The sequence below is a fragment of the Ambystoma mexicanum genome, chromosome 4p (assembly GCF_040938575.1).
Source record: "Ambystoma mexicanum isolate Mex_15411 chromosome 4p, UKY_AmexF1_1, whole genome shotgun sequence".
NCBI lineage: Eukaryota > Metazoa > Chordata > Amphibia > Caudata > Ambystomatidae > Ambystoma > Ambystoma mexicanum.
Window position 1 is genome coordinate 704,557,370 of NC_090927.1, and position 14,847 is coordinate 704,572,216.

Below are 14,847 nucleotides of genomic sequence, written 5' to 3' on the forward strand. Positions count from 1 at the left end.
TCTCTGTCCCATGTGTCTTCGGGGTTGGTCGTCATGCGCTTGAAGTGTGAGACGTTTCGAGTTACCGAAGATTGATCCTCTCTCTAGGCCGTGATCATTGTTCCTTTCTTTTGTGTCACCATCAATGGTTCCTTTGCGAATGTGGCATCCTCTTTTCGTTGCTTCGGTTGACGCATCCACACTTGGTCTCCTAGTTCCACTGTTGATTCCCAAGCTCGCCTCTTGTGATCTGCAGTGTCTTTCATCTTGGCCTTCGCGTCGTCATCTCTTTCTTTGGCCTCCTCTTCTGGTGGTGTTGCGGCTCCAGGGTTGGGGTCTTCTGGTAGCCGAGTTTTGATTGATCTTCTAAACATCAGGTTGGCCGGGCATATTCCAGTCGTGCTATGAGGGGTGTGCCTGTAATCCCTCAGAAATTGGTAGAGAGCCTGTTCAAATGGCTTGTTGAGGATGACGGCTATTTGTAGTGTTCTTTTGATGTTGGCCATGAATCTCTCAACAATGCCATTTGCCTGTGGCCATCGGGGCATTATTTTTCTATGTTGAAAGCCCATGTATCTGGAGAAGTTCTCAAAGTCCTGACTCATGAATGGCGGCCCATTGTCTGACTTTATCAGTCTTGGAATTCCGTATGTGGACAGCAGGTGGTCCAACGCAGGAATGACGCTTGAGGCGGCTGTGCTCTCCACGATTTGCGCTTCCGGGAATCGAGAGTGTTAGTCTATTAGTACTAGCACATATGTGCCATCTCGTAGTGGTCCGAAGAAGTCTACCGCTAGTTCCTCCCTGTATTGCTCACCAAGAGTGCATGGACAGTTATTTATCACCAGTACATTTGCAGAGCAGAGCAAATACTTTGAACGCAGGTAGACGGAACAATAACTCACAGCCAGACATGCAGTTAGCGGATAATGAGCACTTATGCGGCTATTTGTTCATAGTTAAGAAGCAACAAGTGATAACAAAGAAATAAATCACAGAAAAGAGAATTAAAGAGAATACATCACCATGGGTGTAACTGAATCCCTCATCTTGCCAGAAGCAGCTGGAAGACCCCGGTAACAGCCAGGCAGAGAGCACAAAAGCCCACAGGAAGGTTGGAACAAGGCATCCCCCCTACGACTCAGGTCTTTGTGTTTTTTCCACCTGACCTTTCCAGAGCTCCACATATATGCCCTCCTCAAAAAGGGGTGGCAATTTCTCGAACCTTTTGGCATTAGCGCTTGCGCATTGATAAGTGACCGTTGGTTGCCGGCCGGGTCAACCATCAGTAACCCCAAGGAGCAAAGCTTCCCTCTTTTAAAACACCACGGAAAGCAATTCCATAACTCACCCGAGACCTTGGCGCAAGTATAGCAAGATATAACAAAACCTTTTTTTTAATTTCTGGTGCCAGCCGGCACCTGTGGATCCCAGCAGCTTTCCCAGCACAGTGTCCTTGGCTGAGGCCTGCATACCAGGCTCAGCAACAAATAACATTGAAAGCATGTTTTTTAGCAAAGCAAGTGCAGTTTTCACTGAGGCATGGAATAAATATCCATTATGGCTCTGAGTGCCCCCAGAATGCACTGCGCATCAGCACCATGTTTTAGCTCAAGCATCACAATCCACCCTTGGATATTTACCTTCCATGGCCCAGTGGTAGAGGAGCCGGTCTCTGAAACCGACGAAACATCAGAACTAAGCTGGGAATACACTGAATACAACAACAACCAATTATTATAATAGCCAAAATAATACAAATGCAAGCAAAGGCGTAACGCAGTGTACCCCCAATGTCAGGAATCCATGAAAATAACCAATCCCACCCATTCCCAGTATAATATTGAGACACTTGGGAAATGAGGTCCCTTAAACCTCTAATATGACTTTCAATGAATCGTGAATGGTCACTTAGATTGAAACAACACATACCTCCAACTGCGTTACAGCCCAAATTATGTTTCAGCAAGAGATAATCAACGGCAGCCCTGTTTTGCAAAGTTGTTTTTCTACTAACTTTGCTATCAAGGAGCAACTCTTCTTTTTTTTTGTTTTTGAAACTTTATTTACTAAACATCTACAACAAAAACCCAAGACAATCAATGGCCAACAAATAAAACATGGCAAACAATACAAGAAAAGCACAGCATTTTACACAGTTCAATGTACAGAGTGAGATATACAACACCGCAAACCCCCAATAAATCAAAGAAATCTCTCAACCCCCCCACCCAACAACCACAATGTTAGAACAGCTGCAAACATTTAGCCCATATTTTTTCAAACAAAGCCAATTTACCAAGTCTCTTATACATCACTCTCTCCATATTTGCCAATTCATGGATCTCAGACAGCCACGTCTCAACATTCAATGTCAAAGCATTCTTCCAGTTCCTTAAGATAATTCTTTTACCAGTCATTGCCCCTCTGAACAACCACTTCTTCTCACTCCGAGAGAGATCATCCAAAGACTCATCACTACCCAATATGATCACACTAAAATCCAAGACCGGGAGACCAACAATCACTGTATCACATATGCGACCAATCTCACCCCAGAGCAGCCTCACCAGCCTACAATCCCATAGTAGATGTTCCAGAGTACCAATTTCTCATGAACACCTCTAACAATCTGTACTCTCCGATATCCCTCTTTTATGCATTCTCTCAGGCGTCCAATAAATGCGATTCAAAATTTTAATCCGTCTCGATCTTTCAGTGAGTCCCAGCGAGCACAACTTCACGTTCATACACATGTTTTGCCACAAGCCCTCCGTGATATCCAATCCGATTCTCCTGCCCTACTCCTCTCTTAAAGAATCATTCCCTTGAAAACACGACACAAACACTCTATACAGGCGACTGGCCAGACCTCCACCTGATCCCACCAAATCCCTTGCAAACAAATCCAACGCAATTTTCTTCTCCAAATCCACAACACCAATTGCTCTTTTGAGCTTTACAAAGTCAGAAGCTCTAAAGTTTTCAATACCATATTGTTGCTGCAATTCCCTTGCGTTCATCCAACGACCATTTGTAAACAGGTCACCAACCCACCTCACCCCACCCAGAAACCGATCTGCCCAAAAAATCACCCTGCCATCTATCTTGATAGCAGGATTTAGCCACACCGAGGCACCAGGCTCCCTCAAAGCATCCACATCCAAATAACGACACAAACCCTTCTATGCGCTCCTCAAATCATCTATCAACAAATCGTGTCCACAACTCTTCCTTGAGACCGAGGTCAACACAGCTCTGGAAGTAAGAGGTCCATTGAAACTTGGTTCAGCCTCTACCCAAACATCCTGCAAATCCTCCACAAAGGCAACCAAAAATTCGTAAAAGAAGGCTAGGTGATATGCACTGAAATTCGGCACCCCAAGACCACCCTTATGCAATGGCAATTGTAATTTCCACAATTTCAATCTCGGGGGGTTCCTATCCCACAAGAACTCCTGCAACAACCTGTCCAAATCTCTCCAAAACATCTTAGGGAACATCAAAGTAACCATGCTCAAAACATAATTAATCCTTGGGGCAGATACCATTTTTAAGGCGCTCACCTTACCCCACAAAGAAAGATTCAAAAGACTCCATCTCTCAAGATCCGTCCACAAACCACTACACATGACCCGCGCATTTTCCTTAACCATGTCACCAATCACCGGAGTAAGCCAAACCCCCAAATACAGCAATCTATCCGGACACCACCTGAAGCCCAAATCCACCACAAACCTCCTATCAACAGAATTCGTCAAAGGCATAATCTTCAATTTCATCCAGTTAATTTTGTATCCAGAACAAAGATTAAACTCCGCCATAACATCCATCAATGCCGGTATAGACTTCTTGAGATCACTAAGGACTAAGAGCATGTCATCCGCAAACAACCAAATCTTCTGTGTTATCCTCCAGCACGAGTGACCCACCACATCCTCAGCCCTCCTGATAAACTCAGCCAGTGGTTCCAAAGCCAACACAAATAGAAGAGGCGACAGAGGGCACCCCTGCCTCGTACCCCTCTCCATTCTAACTCTCCCTGACCTCATACCATTGGTAACTACCTCTGCCTTCGGCTCACTATATAACAGCCTGATCCAGGAAATAAACCTCATACCGAAACCCATCTTGTCCAACACCACGTAGAGGAAGTCCCAATTCACCCTATCAAACGCCTTCTCCGCATCCAAAGATAAAACAGCACTATCCCCTTCCTGACCACTTGCTTTCGAGACAATATTTAAAATCGTTCTGATGTTACTGGAGGTCTTCCTACCCTTCACAAAACCAGATTGATCCACATGTATCACTGACGGAAGCAGACGCTCCAACCTGCAAGCTAACATTTTCGCCAGAATCTTATTATCAACATTAACAAGACTAAAAGGGCTATAACTGGAAGGCAGAGTTTCATCCCTCCCTCCTTTCAAGAAGACCGATATCAAAGCATGACGAGTAGTCTCGGGAAGTAATCCTATGGTCAACGACTCCACATACACATCCAGCAACAATCGCAGAGCCGAATCCGGCAGGATCTTGTAAAACTCTGCCGCGAACCCATCCGGTCCCGGGGCCTTCCCAGCATTCAACTTACCAATCGCCGTCCTAACCTCATCCAATGAAAAATCCTCCTCCAGCAACATTGAATCATCCACATTAATCCTAGACAGGCCTACCTTTTCCAGAAATTCTGCACCTTCACCTGATATCCCGGATTCATTCTTATAAAGTTCCTCATAAAAGTCTTTGACAATGTTGTTTATCACACCCGGATGATAGCTAATGCTGCCGTCATGAGTCCTAACCGAAGGAATGGACCGCTCCGCCTCCCGCTTCCTCAACCTATAAGCCAACCACCTGTCGCATTTTTCACTTTTCAAAGTAGGCACATTTTAAATAGAAGCTACTTCGATCATTACGTTCATCAGTGAGCAAATTCAATTCTCTCCTCACCCTTTTAAGTTCACCCATCACCTCCCCACAAACCGGACCTACCATCACCCTCCTCGACAATTCGGTAAGTTTAGTCTCCAACAATGCCTTCCTTCTAATGCTTGAGAAGTATGATTAAGTCCTTTTACCACTAAACATGCTAGTTTAATTAAAGATTTGTAACCCCCAACAGCTTAACCCCAAACTCCCACTAATGAAAGGGCTAATGCTAGAACCTCAGCCTCTGATAACAAATGCACATGTGAATCACAATCTGGGGATAAACCCACAGATTGAAAAGTTGACGTTTTGCTTCGAGACATTGCTGGGTGTAAAGGGAACATCATTAGCCCTAATCAATGTTAAGGCACATGGATCTCTGGAAATGTTAGCTGGAATGTAAGTGTATGTGATGTTGCCACATGAGAAGAGCCATCCTGTTGGAAGTTTCACATGATTTAGATGACTGGCAGCTATCACTTTATGATTGCAAGACATAGGCCCTCATTACGACCCTGGCGGATTTTTTCCGCCATCGACGGACTTTCCGGCCATGGCGCAAAGTCCCTTTACGCCATGGCGGATGGCGGACTTACCGCCCCATTCCGAGGTCGGCGGGGCGGTAAGTCCCCATTGACCCATTTACCCTTCCCCATTCCCATTTCGGCCCCATAGGGCTCAATGGGAGTGGGGAAGGAGTTAATTACGCCACCGTAAAATACGGTGGCGTAATTAACACCAAGGTCCCAGAGCGCCATGGATTTTTCCGCCCGCAAAAAGCGGGCGGAAAAATGACCATGGCGCTCCAGGAACTCGTAGTTGGCGGTAAGGGGTCCGCGCAGCTAACGCTGGCGCAGACCCCTTAGCGCCAGGGTCGTAATGAGGCCCATAGTATTATTCACACTGGTACATGTGCTTGGAACTCGTGAACACAACCGTTTCTCAAACGCAGTTTGATTTTTCTGTTTGGTTAAATTCAGTTGTTGGCATTTGCAAATTTCTATTACATTGCAGGTCATAAAGTAACACACATCGCCTTGAGTTATATTGTATGTTATAATGCGTGTCAAGTTTCTACACTTGCGATCTGTTTCCTGGCAAAACCTGCAGTACTCACAGACTGAAAAGGATTGTCTGATATCGGAATCTTGAACTGCAGAATCATTGTGCATGATGCCAAAAATATGCTTGAGGATTGGAGCCGGCGTCAGCACCGCTACTAAACAGGTAGTCAGCAAAGCTTCCGCATGTTGCACGTCAGTAAGGCAAAAGTGCGTAATGTTGCTGTGCCAAATATGTCCACATATTCTCCGTTTGGACAATCATCTTGGAACATCTTCGCCGTTCCAAAGATATCTCCTGCATAGCTAGCATCAACGTTGTTTGTGCTTGTACCTGACGTGTTTTTCGCATTCCACAAATCAATTTCTTCGGTCTGGCTGGCTTTTCGGCATCGGCATATGCCTGCTTTCGGACATCATTGTTCATCATCATCAGTTTCACATGGATCGCTGGCACAGATGTAACACTTTTCAGGGGAAGCAGTATGCCGTTTGACTCTCCCAAACGGAGTCCATTCAGTCCCACAATTACACCAGCAAACCCAGAAAAGAGATATCAGTGTTGAAAATTGTAGTAGTTGCTCGTGCTTCCGCGAGCTCTTGTCTAAGGTTCTAGAAGTGGAATGTTGATGTGTTGATGTTCGGGGGGTGGCGGTTGGTTGGTTTAAGAAAGGAAGGATCAGGGAAGAGATGATGTACGGAGTTCGGGTCTGAAGAATAAATACATAAATAACTTACCTGCGGAGGTCTCGTTATTACACTGGCGACGTGGAATGTTGATGTGTTGATGTTCGGGGGGTGGCGGTTGGTTTGAGAAAGGAAGGATCAGGGAAGAGATGATGTACGGAGTTCGGGTCTGAAGAATAAATACATAAATAACTTACCTGCGGAGGTCTCGTTATTACAAAAATCACTCACTTAAGTAACATTTGTCGGCGGCACATACTGCCATTTATCTTTACCGGTTCCATTACTAAAACTACCTGGTCTTTGCCTGATGCAATAACATCTGCGGGCACTGGTGGGCCACTTGGTCTTTCAACCCACACCTTTGCACCCGGTACCATACTGTCTGAAGAGCCAAAACCACAATCCCCTACGGGTAGTTAACACTGTGGGAGGCTCCCCCTTTTTAATCATGGACAACTTAACAGGAAGAATAATCAACTGGGCTACCCGATCGCCCTTATGGATCGGTAACACTTTGTCCCCACTATTCATCAGGATGACTTTGATCTCGCCTTGGTAATCGGCGTCAATGACCCCTCCTAACACTTGGACTCCCTTCAATGCTAATCCAGATCTAGGGGCAATCCATCCCATATGCTCTGGAGGAATTTGTAGTCTGATCCCTGTTCCAATCACAACAATCCCTCTCGGGTCTAATCTGATTTCTTCATGAGAATGCAAGTCTACCCCTGCTGACTCTGGAGTCGCCCGATAGGGAGCTAAAGAACCCGGGGTAATTTCCCAGTACAATAGGGTCTCTCTAACTGAGTTGGGTTGAATATTTAAAGCAGGAGCCATTAGCTGCAACAATGGAGTTTCATGATTATTCACAGGCCTATTGTTTAACACTTGCACCACATCAAACACACGATCACGCCAGCCTGCTAAACTGCCATCTCCAGATTTGCACAGCTGTTCTTTCAACAAACCATTGATCCGTTCAATTAATCCTGAAGCTGCAGGGTAACAGGGCACGCGGTAAAGCCATTCAATGCTCTTTTCCTGACAATATTCCTGAATTAATTTGCCTTTAAAGTGTAACCCATTGTCACTTTGAATCTGCAAAGGCACCCCATAATGCAACGTGATCTGATCCCACAACTTAATGGTGTTCAGTTGTGTGGCACGTTTGCACGGCAAAACCATCATATATAGAGTATGTATCCACAATGGTGTAAGCATACCGACAGCCTTTACTGATTGGCAGGGGACCGATGTAATCAATTTGCCAAATTTGACCTGGTAATTTTCCTCTTCGCAATGTACCCTGGACAATCTGAGGGATAGGCCTATGCTATTGGTGTTGGCACACTGGACATTGCAAAATTATTGTTTTCCCTACCTCTAAAGGAATACTGATTCCTCGAGCTTGTGCCCACCTGGTAGTAGCCTTTTCGCCAAGGTGCCCACATTTCTGGTGAGCCCACTTAGCCAAACCCTGCAAATCGTCTTCTTGAGCCTCCGCATCCACAGATGAAATCTTGGTGTGTTCATCTGCAACAGAATTAAACCAACGTTCTAATGAATCTGTACCACAATGCACATCCACACGATACACAGTAACTTCACTTTGTGATAACATTTCCGCAATATCTTGCCACAGTTCTTTTCCCCACAACTCTTTTGAATGAATCTTCCACCCATTCTTTTGCCAGGTTGGCAGCCACACCGCCAATCCATTCGCCACTGACCATGAATCTGTGTACAAATGAGCTTGACCAGGGGTCTCTTGTTTCAATGCTTGGTAAACTGCATAAAGGTCTGCAAACTGACTGCTCTTCCCTTTCCCTGACGTTGTTAAAATCTTTTTAGTCTTGGGCTTGTATGACACCGCTTTCCAGTATCGCTCGGTACCCAGCCATCTATAAACCAGGCATGCTCTGTCTGCTCTACGGTCAGATCGCCATAAGGTACTCCCCATTTCACAGGAGACTTGCATTTTTCAGACACTTCCGGTGGTTTATAATCTGAGGGTGGTATGTTGGCTACTTGCTCATGTAATTTGGCAGCCCCACCCTTCCCTGATTTAGCTCTGTCTTGAATGTACCATTTCCATTTGATTATACTGGCTTCTTGAGCGTGTCCTATTCTGTGTGTTTTAGGAGAGCTCAGCACCCATTGCATAATCGGGATTTCAGGCCTCATCAACACATCATGCCCCACTGTCATTTGCTCAGTATCGACCAGGGCCCAATAACATGCCAGCAACTGCTTCTCGAACGGAGTGTATGAGTTACCAGCATCGGGCAATTTACGACTCCAAAACCCCAATGGCACACGTTTTCTGGCCTGTTTCTGCCACACACTCCAGTTAGCGTAATTGTCTTGCACAGGCACGTTCAATTCCACTTCGCCTTCCTTCAATGGCCATAGATCAAGCACCTGCTGCACAGTGTCTTTTGCCAAATCAAATGCTTTTTGCCGCTCCTCCCCCCACTGAAACTCATATTTCTTTCGTGTCACTTTGTAGAGGGGAGCCAGCATCTGCCCTAAATGGGGAATGTGCTGGCTCCAAAACCCAAACAGCCCTATGAACTGCTGAGCTTGCTTTTTGTTCATTGGAGTGGTGAACTCAAGGATTTTCTGTCGGGCCTTCGGCACCATCTCTCGATGCCCATTATGCCACTGAATCCCTAGGAATATCACTGTCTCAGCAGGGCCTTGAACCTTGTTCGGGTTAATCTCCCACCCTTCCATAATTACTTCTAACTGGTTTTGCACACTGCGCTCATCCTTACCCTGAATCAAAATGTCATCAATGTAGTGAGAGATCTGTATGTCAGGTTTACACGGTATCTTGTCCAAGTGCTCTGCAACCAGCCGGTGACAGATAGTCGGGCTATGTATGTACCCCATAGATAACCTTGTGAAGGTGTACTGATGCCCACTCCAAGAAAATGCAAACTGCTCTTGGCACTCTTCAGCAATTGGCACAGAGAAAAATGCACGGGCTAAATCTACCGCTGCATACCAGGTCCCCTCAAACTTTTGGACATTCTCAATCAGGGTAATGACATCTGGGACTGCGGGCACCAAGGGACGAGTGTGTTTATTTAACTTGCGGTAATCCGGGGTCATCCTCCAAGACCCGTCCCCTTTTTTGACAGGCCAGAGTGGGTTGTTCCATGTGGTAGTAATAGGGCGTAACACACCCACCTCTACGTACTCTTTGATGGTGTATGAAATTTCCTTGTGCCCTCTGTGAATGCAGTATTGCTTCATTGCTACCCGCATGGTCGCCAGAGGCACCTGCACTAGGGACATCTTCAATTTACATACGGTAATGGGTGTGCAGGTCAATGCACTCACCCCAAACTGATACGTTGTACCTCCAAGTCCCAAAGTCAATCCTTCTGGAATGTCAAAGCCAATTATGTACTCAGGTATTGGGACACTCAACACTTGGTATTTCTGCCTAGTCAAATTGCCTATTTTCATATCCATTTCTGTTTATACTGCGGGGGTCTCCCCCCCCCCAACCCTGTAATGGTAAAGTGTCTGCCTTTGAATCGTGTTGGATTTCCATGAATCAGAGAGGCCTCCGCCCCGGTGTCTATCAATGCTCGCACCCCTTGTGTATTTCCCGGCCTCCAAAAAATCTTAACATTAACATGTGGCCGCCTATCAACTTTTATGCGAGCGGACGCTGCCGGAGCTTGGCCGTAACCCTAGTCAAATTTTGAATGAGTGTAACCTGACTCTGCCTCTAACATCGCACTCACCACCTTCCTCAAATCAGCATATGTTGGATGGTACGGGGAAGGTGTCCCCATAGCACCTTCTTCCTGTACTTCCTCTGGAGGGGCGGGAGGTGAGGTGTCCCCCTGTGGCTTAGTCACCACCTGTTTCATAACCTGTTTATAGCACTCTTTGGCTGCAAGCCCTCTCTTTTTGTATAGTTCATACATTACCCTGGTTTCAATGCCAAAAGCCAACAACATATCCTTTCTTGACACTCGGGAGTCTCTACTATCTTGCCTCCAGTCTGCCAATTGCCGGATGGCATCCAATACTTCATCAGTGGGTTTTCCCGTCATACCTACGAGCATAGTCATAATGACACTTTTGTATGCGGGCGGTGCAGTTCTGATCACCATATTCCTAGTTGAGACTGAGAGCGGCACGGCCCCCATGTGTCCTGGTGCATCTACATGAATTGCCTCCTTCATAGCATGCTCTCTGACCTTTTGAATCGCTTCTTTCAAAGTGCACCACTTCTTTTCCTTGCTAGGCCAATCTGTGGTAATAGGATACTTACGGTTACATGCCTGGGCTGCTAGGTGCAACAAAGACACCTGTGAATCTTGCCCATAGTCATCAGGGGGCGGCCCTGCCCTTAAGACCTCCTGTACATTGGTGTCAGCTGACAAAGGCAAAAAGCACGGTGAGTCTGTGGAATCTACCAACAACCCTGCGGCGCTCCCATCAAACAATCTCACCATCCATGTCAGTAAAGGTTCCCCTGACTTTTGCCTCAAATGAGTAATGATTTCCCCAACCTCCTGCTGGGTGTAATCTTCCAGCATGGTTAAATCCAAAACCCTGCATGCAGGATTCTGCGGGTGGGGTCCGGCACGCCATCTCCTAACCGGCTTCACTGCCACCAGATGCCATCAGCGCCATGTTTTAGCTCAAGCATCACACCCCCATACTTGTGCTGGTATGGGTGACATCTGGAGCGGGTTCGGGTGTGGGGTTGGTGCTATTTGTTCATTCGTCAGGCATTTTCCCACTATTTCTTCCACCATGACGTCAAGTCTCGGGAACCACACTTTCTGTCTTAGTAGCCGCTTGGTGGCGACTACCCCTCAGTGGCTTTCGTACGCTATGTGTATAGTTTTTTCTCGCAAAGCCTCCAGGATAAGTACCTTACAACCTTTTAACACGACGTGCTCATCTACAATGGTGAGCTCATCCCGGACGTGGTTTATCCATTTAATATCCTCCTGAACCGCCTCCGGTTCCTGTCTGGCCTGTTGTTTCATGTGCGCTCTCCTTTCCGTCTGTATGCAGTGTCGGACGATCCAGAGAGTCGGGTCTTGTTCTGACTGTGTGATGATGTCTGCCCACCCCACTGGTAGGGGTTGTAGGTGGTGTACCACGTAGTTAATGTATGCGTCCGCTATGGACAGCTGGGGACTTGCTGGTCCTGTGGGGTGACGGGACAGGTAGTCTGCCGGGTTGTCCTCTTTCCCTGGGTGGTGTTTGATGACAAATTTGTAGTCTTGCAGACGCAATCCCCATCTGGGTATCCGCTGGGGCATTCTCGCCTTTGGGTCTCCATATATTGTGAGCAAGGCTTGATGGTCCGTTGTGATTGTGAACTCCTTCCCGTACAGAAACAGATGAAAGTACTCACATGCCCATACCACTGCCAGGCTTTCCTTTTCTGCTTGGGAGTATTCTTGTTCACTAGGGGTGAGGCTTCTACTGGTGTATGCCACTATATAGAGGTTTGTGGGCGCCTCAGGGTCCATTTATGTGAGGATGGCTCCTAGCCCGACCGGGCTGGCGTAGACTATTACCTCTGTGTCCCTATTTACATCAAAATAGGCCATGTCTCTGCCTTTGCGATGGCATTGCGTATTGCTTCAAACGCTTTCTGGCAGTCTTCGGACCAGACGTACGGTTGATCCTTTCGCGTTAGCAGGTGCAGTGGGTTGCTGACCGTGGCATAGTCCTTTCGATACCTCGAGCAGTAGCTGGCCAAACCGAGAAACAACCACAGTTCTGTTGCGTTTGTGGGGGGCGAAGCCGAATTGAGGGCGGCCACCTTGTCGAGGTCCGGCCGCATGCCTTTGTTGGAAAAAATATGTCCGAAGAAGTGTAGGGAGCCTTTGCCAAATTCACATTTGGCTTTGTTGAGTGTAAGCCCAGCTGCTTCTATGGCCGCACACACCCTGTGTAGAGCCGTGTCATGTTCCTCCTTGGTTTTTCCGAAGACTAGGACGTCATCTGAGTAATTTAAGCAGTTGGGTACGTGTCTGATCACTCTATGGTTTTCCTCTTGAAAGATCTCGGTGGCGGATGAGATGCCGAAACTGAGCCTCTTATACTGGAACAGCCCCAGATGGGTTACAAAGGTTGTTATGTATCTTGATTTAGGGGCTATCTCGATTTGATGGTACCCTTTTGTTAAGCCTAGCTTGGAGAAAACTTGTGCTCCGTGGAGAAGGTGGATCACGTCTGTGATCCTGGGTGCTTGATGTCTCTCCCTTTCAATCGCTACGTTTGCCCTTCTCATGTCTACGCATAGGCGTATTGAACAGTCTGGGGATTTCTTGGGCACCGGGACTACGAGTGATACCCAGGGCGTTGGTCCAGAGATGGGTTCGATGACTTTGAGCTTGATGAGCTTGTCTAGTTCTTCCTCTACTTGTTGCTGTATGTTCACGGGTATGCCGCGATAGTGTTGGGCGACCGGCAGGATTTCTGGGTTGATGTGGAGCTGTACCTTCCTGTGTTTCAGCTTCCCTAGGCCTTTGAAAAGATTTGGAAATGCTTGTTCAATGGCGTCCGGCTTGGAGAAGTATTTGTGGGCCATTAGTTGGTATATTAGGTGGACCAGGCCCATTTCTACCGCTGTCTTAAAGCTTAGTATGCATCCACTGTTGGCTTCTGTCTTCAAAATGTGTAGAGGGATCTTTGTGGCATGAGATTTGTGTACACACCATGCTGAGATTGTGCCTTTGCAGGGTAGCGGGGTCGTAGCTCCGTAGGGATAGATGTCTACCGTGGCCTTGCACATTTTTGGTGGACTGGTGAGGGAGTTGTACGCTTGTTCACTTATGATGTTGACTGTTGCCCCTGTGTCAATGAGGAATTCTAGGGGCGTGATATTGACTTGTAAGGTGAGGGTGGGGCTGTGCTGGGTGGCCGTGGTGTTGTTGAGAGCCCACATGTATCCTTTCTTCCTCTGATCTTCTTCAGATGACTGGGTTGCACTGCTGGATGGGGATCGCATCTCGTATCTGACAATTCTCCTCCTCTGGGACATTCTGGAGCTGTCTGATGGCCTCTTGTCATCACGTGCATATGAGCTCTCTCTTCCCTTCTCGGTTCCCCCTGTTCTCCTTCTCCCCTGTTGGCTGGCGGGCTAAGGCGTGAGCTCCTCCGCCTTTCTTGATATCTATGCTGGGTGGGGGTCCTGGCGCGTTCTTGCAGACAGCTCTATAGTGGTCCATTCCGCCGCATGCAGCGCATTGTTGTCCTACTGCGGGGCATTCTCCCGTGTGTGGATACTCGTATCCACAGTGATAGCAGGTGGCGTCCATGCGTTTTCCACTTGTGTTGGGGCGCTGTATAGCTTATTAATCATGTCCGTGTTTGATGTCGGCTGCTGTATGGTGACTTTTCCCAGGCTGTCTAATTGTGATTCCACTGCTGCCTCCATCCTGGCTAGTGCGAGTATTTCCTCCAGCGACCTTTGCTTTTGAAGCAGCTGTTTTCTGAAGGGTTGTGATATGCACCCCACAATTACCTGTGACCTCAATGCCTCTTCATTTGAGTATTTGTGGAATTCGCAATATTTTAACTTGATGTGGAGGCGCATCACGAAGTTGTCCAGCGATTCCCCCTTTTCTTGCCTCGGGGTGTGGAATATGTGACGCTTGTAGTCTATGTTGTTGTGGGGGGCAAAGTATTCCGACAGTTTGCCATGAAGTTCCCCGTATGTCACCGTGTTCACATTTAGTAGTTCACCTGCGATGTCTCTGACGGCCGGGCCTACGGCCATAAGTAACGTGTTTTTAAGTCTTGCGTCGTCTGTGATGCCTGTTGCTCCTGCGTAGAATTTAAAGTCACGTAGCCATATGACACACCTGGGTCCAAGGTTGGATATGTCTCTGAGGTCAAAAGGGCCAGGCATGGGCATGTTCGGCGATGAGATTCCTGCCCCTTGTGTCTGTTGTGCGTCATATGGCGCCATACCTGTTGCAGACGAGGACGTTCCGGGACTTGATGGATTTGACATGGTGCCTTGAGTATGAGCCTGAGACTCCCTCCTCTGGTGCCTGTGGACGTGCGCGCCTCTCGGGGCGTTGCACCTGGATCCGGTGCTTCTTGATGCCTCTTACAGGCTGTTGTGTGTCTTCCTGTCTGGGGTTTGCTACATGTGGCCCGCGGGCCCACATCTGCTGTGCCT